Here is a 10,061-nt window from a genome sequence, read left to right as displayed (position 1 = left end):
CCCTCCCAGTGCTAGGTGCTGTACAAACAGGTAGTATAGCGCAGACAGACATAGAAAAAAAGGATGCAGAGAGAGAGGTGAAGGGACTTGCCCAAAGTCGCACAGAAAGGCTGTGGCAGACCCTATCATTGGAGTCTTAATTCAGCATCCTACTACCTCAGGGGGACTAGAGGTTGCTGCAGTCGCTCACTCTCACGTGTCTCTATTGGTTTGATCTGGATGGTTGGCTGGGGATCCCATGAGCTTTACAGCTTGCTGGGGATTTGACTGGACCAGGAAGACCAGGAGAATGATGTTGTCTTGTGGTTTTACACCCTAGGTGCTCAAGGGTGCAAAAGGGCTGGATGTGTAACCAAGGGTACAAAGGAGTCGAAGGCATTTCTTACTAGGCTGCACCCAGCGGCCCTGAAGACATTTGCTGGGGCAGCAGGGGATTGTACTGGGATCCGTCTCTCCAGAAGCACAGGGTGCAGTCAGGCCTGACTCTCATCTGAGGGGGAAGTCAAGTGTGTGTGAGCGTGTGTGTGCATGTACATGCGGTGCATACTGTGCGGGAGAGCTTAGCAGGGCTGAAGAAGAAAGTCAAGGATGAGGACAGAGTGGAGACGCTGAGGTTTAGCCAGAAGGGCTGCTGGGGGTTTTGGTTGTGCCGTGCCTGAGGAGTGTCAGGGATGGGCAGTTCACATCCAGGAGGAAGCACGGCGAGTAGTCTGGGAGGAAGGGCCTTCTGCTGCGGAGCCTTGCTGAATTATTACATGTGATGCCAAGTTGCTGCGTGAGCCTTAAGCTCAGCTGGTGCCTAGGTATTCATGTGAGGGCTAACACACATGTGCATGTGAACATGAGCCCATTCAGTTAGCCTGAGCAGTTAAAGTGTAACTCTTCAGGCAGGGCCAGCTGGGAGATGATAAACCCTGGCAGTCCAGAAGGGCACACTCCCCGAGGGACCCATGCCAAGGTGCAGGCTACAAAGGCCCTGGCCAGTGCCGAGGAAGGCTGCAGGGAGCACTGATTTAGCCAGGCCACCGGGCTGTTCAAGGCTCTTTTCACTCCTGGGCTGGGTTATGAGCTGAGAACTTGGTGGTCCTCATAGCCCCTTCCTCTGAGGATGGAGGCTTATGAAGTTTGGGAAAAACTGGCAAATTGGGGCAACCATGAGGTTCATCATCAAAGCCTTTCCACAGCCAGGCTAGACTCCTGAAGGGCCACTTGAACCTTGAAGGATGCTCCCAAGTGCTAGAGATGCCTGTTCTTACCTCTCCCACCATCCATCTTCAGGGGTCCCTATTCCTCGCCTGCATTGCCCCACCTTACAGCTTCATGGGAAGGGGCTGTCTCATGACCCGACCCAAGACTCAGAAGGACCGTGGGAGAAACTACCCAGCTAGGGCTTCACCACTGAACCCTCATTGCTGCAGTCTCGGGCGCTCCCCTCTCCTCCATGCCCTGGACTGCCTCTGGGATGACTGGGAAGAGAGCGGACTGTGTTCGGCAGCACGCGATTCCCTCTTTCAGAGCTGGAGGAAATCACTGCACTGATCCTGGACAGTTGTCCAGGGGCTCCCAGCCAGGATGTCCCTTGAGCTGAATGAGAAGCATCTCTTGAGGTCCCTCTAGGCCTCTAGTTGGTCATTCGTACCTTTTGGATCCCTTCCAGTTTGTGATTACTTTGTCCAGAGGAAGGAAATAAGGTTTGTGGCCACTCTGGGGTGTACAGCAAAGTCTTTTTTTTTTTTTCCTATGGAGTAATGTTCACTGGGAATTTTCCAAAGCAGACGAGGCAACTGGCACATGTTGAGTTGTCCTTTCTCCCTGTTGAGTTCACAGATTTACCGTTCTGTCTGGTAAGGGGAGCAGCAAACAGTGCCTGGTATTACCTTGAAGAAGCATTATATACTGTCTGTTATAAAGTGACTAGAAATGAGCCCGAGATCTGGGGGTGCTCAGGGTGTCTCCCTTGGTAAAAGTATTGATGCACATATTCCAGACCTGAACGCTACAGAGTTTTGGAGAGAAAGATCAACTGCAATTGGATTTAGGTCTCTTAAGTGCCAACCCCTTAATAAATATAAAACAGACACATGCACAGTAAAAGACTTCAGAGGGATAAGAAACTATTAGGCTAGGGTAATCTGAGCTGGTGAAATCATTCAATGAGGATCAGTAAATAGATTTCTACAGGGCTGAACTGGCCCCTGGGTAGCTTTTCCAAGTATTTTTTTATGGCTTTGGTCTTTTAAATTAGAAAGGCAGATTTTCCCTCTGCTATCAATATTTCCTGCACAGTTCGACAAGACTCTCCTGGCTGATCTCACTGTGGCAGGAAGGATATTTCAACTATTAATCTCTTCACCTGTTGTCTCCTGTCAGAGGCATGTGTGCAAAGCCTGCAAACACTCAGTGCCTATGCTGGGCTCCTAATCCCCTCTGTACATCTGGACCTTTGTTAAGATTAGTAAAGGGGTGAAAAAGGTGGGACGACACATGCTTGTTGAATGAGCATAATACAACATCACCTAAACAGACAAGGGCGCACATCTATTATTGCAGAATATCCAAGCAGCTAGCAGCCTTGGATGAATTTATTTTCTTAGAGCTTCCTATCTCAAGAGGGGAGCTCTTTGCCCCATTGTAACAAATGGGAGCTTGTCGCAGGACCAAGTATGTCTGTTGTGGAGGAGGGAACTGAACCAATATCTCCCAAGGAATAGGCTGGTGCCCCACAAAAAGTGCCTTAATCTTTTCTAGGGGTCCCTATCGGACTGGGCTGTTGGCCAAAAGCTGTTACTTTCCCCATCTTCCTCTCCTTTCCCTGCCCAGGAACGGTGTAGCATTTCTCACGGTAGAGAACAGACACGGCTTTGATTGTAATAGATGTGAACTATGAGGAGGATGCTTTATTCAGACACACCCCTGTTTTTGACTCTCATTTACTGCTGAGTAAAGCTATTACTCACCATCTCAGGTGCTTGCTTTCTATTTACGGTAGCTCTTGTGACTGCCTTCTCACTTTGATCCTTTAATGGGTACTTTCAAAGTTTCTATGCCCTGTGGATTAAGGGGGTGCATCCAGACGAGTGCAGACGTGTGGTATGCAGTGCCGCAGACCCGTCTGCAGTGCCACACACCGCACCGGCAAGCGTCCCCTGCACTGCTATTTTGCAGCATGGGTGTTTTTTGACGCTAGGATCTCCTGGAGTAAAAAAACCTCACAATAAAAAAAACTGGGGTGGCGCACGGGGCAGCAGTGTGCGCTGCCCAAAAGTGGAGCCTGGCCAGCCAGATCCACTCTCTGTGGCTGCAGCTCCCAGAGACCCCCGGGAGCCAAGGTAAGGCTGCTGGGGCCAGCAAGCATGGACACCAGAGTGCTTGTGGCATGGGCATTCCCCAGGGACAAATAGCAGTGGCACAAATGTCTGTGCTCGTCCCAGGGAGTCTAATGTTGGGCTTTGCCTATTACAAAGATTACAGACCCAGAGAAAAAGAGAGATGAAAAGGACCTCAGGAGATCATCTAGCTCACCCCCTTGCTCAGGGCAGGATCATACCTGTCTAAACCATCCCAGACGTGCATAAACTTCCAGCGACAGAGACTCCATGCTCTCTCTAGGTTGCAAATCTTTGCTTGCCAGGGGTATGTTATTTATTTCCTTAGCTTATTGCTATCATCATTCTTGTGCTAAGTGTGTGGTTGCTTAGGATAGTAACTGTTCCTGGTGCTTTTGCAAAGCTGGATTAGTTGATCTTTGCCATGAATCTTGAAGTTGAGGATGAAAAGTCACTGTCACTGTTAAACTAGTGATGCGTGTTGATTTTTGGTGCAGATCGAGGCCGGGTAGAGTTGTGCGAATCGTAAGTCACTCTGGTGTAACAATAAAACATAAGTGGAAAGGAGAAAGAAGCAAACTGAAGGGCTAGTGCCACGTTTGTCAGAGCAGCTGTTTCTTTGAGAGGAAAGCTCATTTTATGGTCAGAGCTGTCTGCTGACTCCAGTGCTGACTTCCCGCGTTACCTTGAGCAAGTCACGGAGGAGGAGATCCACACTGGAGTCCTGCATTGGGTCAGGTACCCACGGGTGACCTGCAAAGTGAGTAGGGTTTGGGTGGGAATGTGAACTACTTCACATTTTGCAGTTTGGGTGTGGGTCTGAAATTTGATTTTTGGGTTACAATCAGGTCGGAATGGAGATCTCACCACTGGCTGCTGACAGGTGTGAAAAGGTGACAGATGGTGCAAGCACCTACTCCAGACTCCTTTAAGAAGCATTTGGACGCTTATCTTGCTGGGATCCTTTGACCCCAGCTGACTTCCAGCCCTTGGGGCAGGGGGCTGGACTCGATGATCTCCAGAGGTCCCTTCCAGCCCTAATGTCTATGAAATCTATGGGAAAAAAAGCACTTTAGTGGAAGAAGCAGCATGAATGAGACCAAACAAAGAAGGATGAATGTCTGCCAAGGAGATCAAACAAAAGATAGATCAGGATGTGCCACCTCCGCGGCGCCAAAAAGCCCCACTGAAGTGCCCAATCTGTATAGATGCTGCAGAACCGGGATGAACTAACGTGCTGCATCTTCCAGGAAAGCATGTGTTTTTTTTTCCCCTGGGTCCGTCAGCATTTGAACAGAATTTGGGTCAGGTCATGGGTTTGCCTAAAGCAGGTTGGGTCGGTCTGCAGGTAAGAAGTTGTTGCTAATGCAAGTTGCAGGTTTGGGTCTGGTTGTATAATATAGGGTGTGGGTTAGAAGTAGGCCTTTAAGATCAGACCCGTGCTGGCGTCTGGTCCACACCCCCGTTTTGGTCTCTCCAGGTGGTGAATTGAGCAGAGCAGGGCACGGGCTCTGTAAGTATCCTCACATTGCCATGTAAGGACAGCTAGGTCCGGTTCGACTGCTCCTGCGGGGTTGAGGTTAGGGATTTCTGGTATAGAGGGTTGGCATGGAGGGGCTTGATGGTGGCCCTGAGTAAGGGTGTAGACATGCACTAAAATCCCCTGATTTGGCAGGGGGAGAATTTCCCAGGCTCAGTGATGTCAGGGTGTCTTCCAAGTGTCCCCGGTGGGTGGGTGGGTTGAGCTGGAGATGGGGCTGCTGTTGCAGGGGGCTCACTGGGGATGAAGCTGCATATTGCAGCACTGTCACTGTTGAGATTTGGGGAAGCTGCTGTACCAGGCTTGCGGGGGCTGCCTGTACCACACTGGGATCTACTCCAGCCCCTGGGGAAGTCCAGATTCAGGGTGGTGCAAAGATACTTTGACATACAAAATTGAGGCCAGTCACACCAGTGCATGCCCATGTGCTCACATAGGCCTTGTGTGGATGACGACCTGGGACCCTGGTGATGGTGTCTGTAAAAGTACTTCCAGAGGACAGAGGAGAATCCTAAGCCTAGTGGAGTCGCATCACTTTACAGTACTTCTGCCTTGTCCTCTGACCTATATTGGTTTAAGATGCCCTCTGCAAAGGGCTCTGACATGCTGGTTCATGGCAGAGATGCTCATTAAACAGCTTTATATCTTCAGCGGGTCTGATGGGGGCTGGGCGGTGTGGGTGCTAAGGGGCATGGTTGACAGCTCAGAGGTTGCAAGTTTGAGGCCACAGCAAAAGGCCTTGCGGCACGGCCTGATTGCACCGCATCTGTGAATGCTGTCGAATACCTTGTCACGAGGAAGGAAAGGAAGCAGGTCTGATAGCACCAATATCATCTCAGTGTTGTCTGGTTTGTTCTTGCTTTAACATCTTCATGCCATTTTCTCAGGAGGTTGATTAGAAAGGCGTGAGGATCTGCACCGAGTGGGGTTTGGGGACAGGAGTGTGTGTGCTTTGGTGCCAGGCATTATGCTTCACAAAATTTCCATTGCCAATATAACTTTTTAAGGTAATTACTTCAGCATTTCTATTGTGGCAGCAGCAAGAGGTGGCAGGTGGGGCAATACTGTGCAGAGGGAATCGGTGTAGGCTCAGGGAAGCCTGGGCTCTGTCCCCAGCTCTGACACTGGCCTGCTGAGTGACCACCAGTGAGTCCCTTCACCTCTTTCCAGCCGAGTTTCCCCATTTGTAGTATGGGGTTGATGGTACTGGCCTGCTCGGTAAAGTGCTTTGCAAGCTAGGAGCACAGGATATCAGCTGAGTTGGATTATTACAGGCCGTGCAAAGCTATCTGAAATCCTGCTTCATCCTTCAGCTGTGCATTTCCTTAGCCACTATTTGATAAGGTTTTGTAGCGACAATATACCTTTCTGCTTCTGATTTCTAGTGTCTGTCTGAACTAGTTGATCATGAAAGCTTGCTGGATGGCTCTCCGTGGGCATGGAAAACCTTTCCCCCCAACTGCAGAGACCACAACCTAGCCGACTTCCTCTGGGGAAGCATGGCAGTATGCTCGAGTGCGGAGACCCTCTCCCCTGCTTCTACACACACACACACATGCATGTGCACACACATGTACAGTGAGAGAAAATTTGGCTGGTTTCTGTGGCCAGTCTCTTTGGAGACTGCTGACAAGGGTACCAGCTGTGATCAGTGGGTGGTGGAGGAGGAGTTTGAGATATAAAAACATACCCTTAGGTCCTACCGTGAAATCTCCCCATGCCTCCAAAAATCATCATGTGCACAATTGAATTCAAATTTGATGCTTATGGCATCTTGTGGGTAGATTTTGTGATCTCATTTCAAGAAGCAGAATGTTTCCTATGTCAGCTAAACTGCGTTGGACATGCCAGTGTTTTCAACCAGCGGTCCACATCCATATGAAAGTCTCTGGTTTTGAAACTATCATTCACCATAGGGCAGGATGTCACGCAGTCCTAAGGGAGATCTGATGCTGGTTTGCTTTTTTCTACCATCACTGAAGCTTGCAGGAGTGCTGCTGCTGCTGTCATCTCGGCATCCTGCATCTCCAAGATGTGGTCGTTAAAGGGCTCAGGAGTTGATGTGGACGGTGGTTGCAAGTTGGCTCCCCAAGAAAGCAAAGGGTCAGTAATGGGTTCTCCAGCATTGAACCTCAGTCCAAAGGGATCCCATGCATCCTTCTGGAGTTGGGGCTGCAGATCAAGCTGTTGTAGCAGATGGGAGCTCTGAATTTCACCAGTAAGTTGAATAATTTGACCCTCCTCCGCTAGGTCATGTTTTTGCCCTGGATTTTCCTTGTGCAGTCCTGAGGTGCTTATGCTGAAAGACGGTTGTTCCTTATCTTGTGAATTTTGCAGGGCTCTTTTAGGTGGGAACTGGACATCTGTGTCATCGATGCCAGGAACATTTGTGCTTATGCTTGTTGAACTGCTGTCTGCTACAGGCAACAAGAGATTATTGGGCTCTAAAAGATCCCTGCTTTCTAAGTGAAGCTCAGATTCCTTACACAATTCCTTTAAGTGGTTCGACGAAGGAACGGTTTCATCCTTTAGTGCCAAGTCTCGATCACCCAAGCCCGTTAGGTTTTGTTTTTCATGTAGACATGTGTCATGGAGACTTCCTTAGCTGGTGAGACTTAGGCTAGTGTCATCTGGGGCAATTGGTGCCAGAGGAGACTGTAAAAGGCTAGCTCTGCCCTCCAAGGTTTCTGGAGCTCCTTTCTGAGATGCTGCCAACCAAACTGCAGGCAGATAGCTATCACCATGCTGTTGTAGAGACTGCGTGTTGAAATCAGGTTGGCTTTCAACTCCAAGCCCAGGGACCTCATCAACATTTCCAGTGCTGGCTGGACTGCTTTCACCAGGCATCGACAAGAGCACCTGGGACTCTAAGACCTCAGTGCTGCTTAAATGTGGAGGACTCTTTCTTTGCCCAGATCCCACATGGGCCCCTGAATTTTGCTTTGTATTTTTGGAAATTGCCACTGCTCTTCCAATGGGAGCTACAGCCTCATCCTTGGAGGCCTTTTGGCTTGATGAGGCTGAGTTGGTGATCTGTGACCGTGATTCTCCATCATTTTTTTCCTCTGAAAGCTTTGGTGAGGGTTTTGGGGTGAGAATTCCCTTTTGATTCCATTCTTTATCTGAGCAATAGCCAAATAATGTGGCCAAGGCAGACTGGGGCTTTGTGGGTTTCTTTCTTCCTTTTAGCTCTTTCCTTGGGGTGCTACTTTTATTTTCAGAAGCAAAAAGCCTAGCAAAGTGATTTTTCCCCACACTGGAAGCTTTTGCTGGTGTCTCTTTCCCAGGCTCTCCATTTCCGGTGTCTTTGGTTTGGGGAGCACTAGCAGGTAAGCGTGACTTGCCTTCATACTGAGGTTTCACACCCACAATACCATTTCCAGCTAAATGATATTCAGGTTTCTCTGATGATTCCTTCGATGACAAAGGTTCAAGCATCTTGCTGGGTGGCTCAGAAACAAGAAGGATGCCCCCTCGCATATCATCTGGACCCCGTAACTTGAGTGTTGTTTCTTCTTTTCCAGTTGTCTTGTCATGCGAGTCCCCCGTTGCACTGACTGCTTTTGGATGTGTGTCCACTGGCTCTGAAATGTCCTTAGCAGACAATGCAGTATGACCTGGCAAAGCATCCCCTTGCAGGCTGTCTGTTAGCGGGCCGCACGTGTATTGAGATTCTGCCGCTTGTGGGCAGGGTGCAGTCTCATCCCCTGTAACCTGTGCCTGTCCAGATGGAGAAATGGCTCTTTCTTCTGGTTTCCTTTCCTGAGATCTATGCCCAGGACTATATTTCAGGATCTTGTAGGACTCTGATGTGCTCTCTGGCTGCATTTTGTTCTCAACCTCTGGCTCGCTGCTTTTAATTCCAGCCAACACGTTTTCCCTAGATCCTTGCAAGTTTGTCTCGGAAGGTCTTGGCATAAGCACTCCAGGGAGCTCTTGGTTGTCCGTCTCTGAATCCTCATTGACCTGCTCAGCTGCCTGGTACAACTGAACCGAAATTTCAGGCTCGAGTGAGCTGACCTCTGTGTGAGGTGTTGCTGGTTCCTCGGAGAGGCATGAAGCTTCGTTACTTTGGACAGCATCATGCTCAGCTACGTACGTCTGGGCTCCAAAACAGGAGGAAAGAGAGCCCTCAGCTCTGCTTGGGTGGTGGGTACCTCCGCATGGTGGCATGGTTTTGATGCTGCCTGCTTCAGCCTCTCCTGCTACATGAGCAGCCGACTTACCGCCTCTCCCTTCTTGGGGGTGCTGCCTGTCCTGTGGGGTAGATACGGTGGATGGTGGCTGCTCTGGCAAATTCCCTGTCGCTCGGGGAAGTGGTCTGGTGCCCCGACTGCTCAGAGTTGCAGGTCCTGCGTAAAAGACCCCCTCGCCGGACCCTGGGACATGAAGCTTGTTACCTGTAGGAGCAAGCTCTGCTGCAGAGAGAGCACCAGCCTCGAGAGGTATTGCAGAGGCCCAGCTGGTGCCCTTAGTGGCTCCCAGCGCCTTGGACCGGGAGACGGATGAGCCGTGAACCGGTGGTTTCACAGGTTGCAGTGCTGAAGGCGAAACAGCGGGAGCACTCCTCTCCTTTGGTTTGGCTTTGCCCTGCTGGAAGACAGCCACCTTCTCTGATACTCTGCTCCCTTGCTTCCCTTCGAGATGTCTGGGCACATTTCTATCCACACACCCCATCTTCTTGTTACTGCCCCTCAGGTTTCCCGCTTTGCTCCAGGGGGGCCCATGCTCTTCCCTCTCCGAAACGGCGATGCTAGGTAGCTGGTTTGGTTGCTTTCTCGCTGCTGTATCTGCAATGGATTTTCCCTCTGGTGCCTCCGGGCTTCGCCAGTTCAATGCAGTCTTTTCCCAGAGCCATTCGCTCTTCCTAGGTTTGTGGATGCTTCTGTCTGCTTTTCCCAAGGGTGGCCAGCTAGTTTCGAGCTGGTGTCTCAAGGAGGCAAATTCACTCTTGGGTCCTTTCATTTGGCCAGCTGGCTCCAAGCTGAGCTCTGAATGGGACTCAAATGATCTCTCCACTGTCTCTTCTCCAGCTCTATTATATCTGCTCTGGGGCTCTGACCTTCGACCGACTGTTACCATTGCCTGCCGTGGCTGGTGTTTATGTCTGTAAACGAATCTTTCCTTCTCATTTCCTCCTCTAGCGTTGGCAAGCAGCTTGCAATGGCCTTTGCAGTAGAGCGCACCGTGGAGGG

The sequence above is a fragment of the Alligator mississippiensis genome, chromosome 5, assembly GCF_030867095.1.
Source record: "Alligator mississippiensis isolate rAllMis1 chromosome 5, rAllMis1, whole genome shotgun sequence".
Lineage (NCBI taxonomy): Eukaryota > Metazoa > Chordata > Crocodylia > Alligatoridae > Alligator > Alligator mississippiensis.
This window is presented reverse-complemented; position numbering follows the sequence as displayed.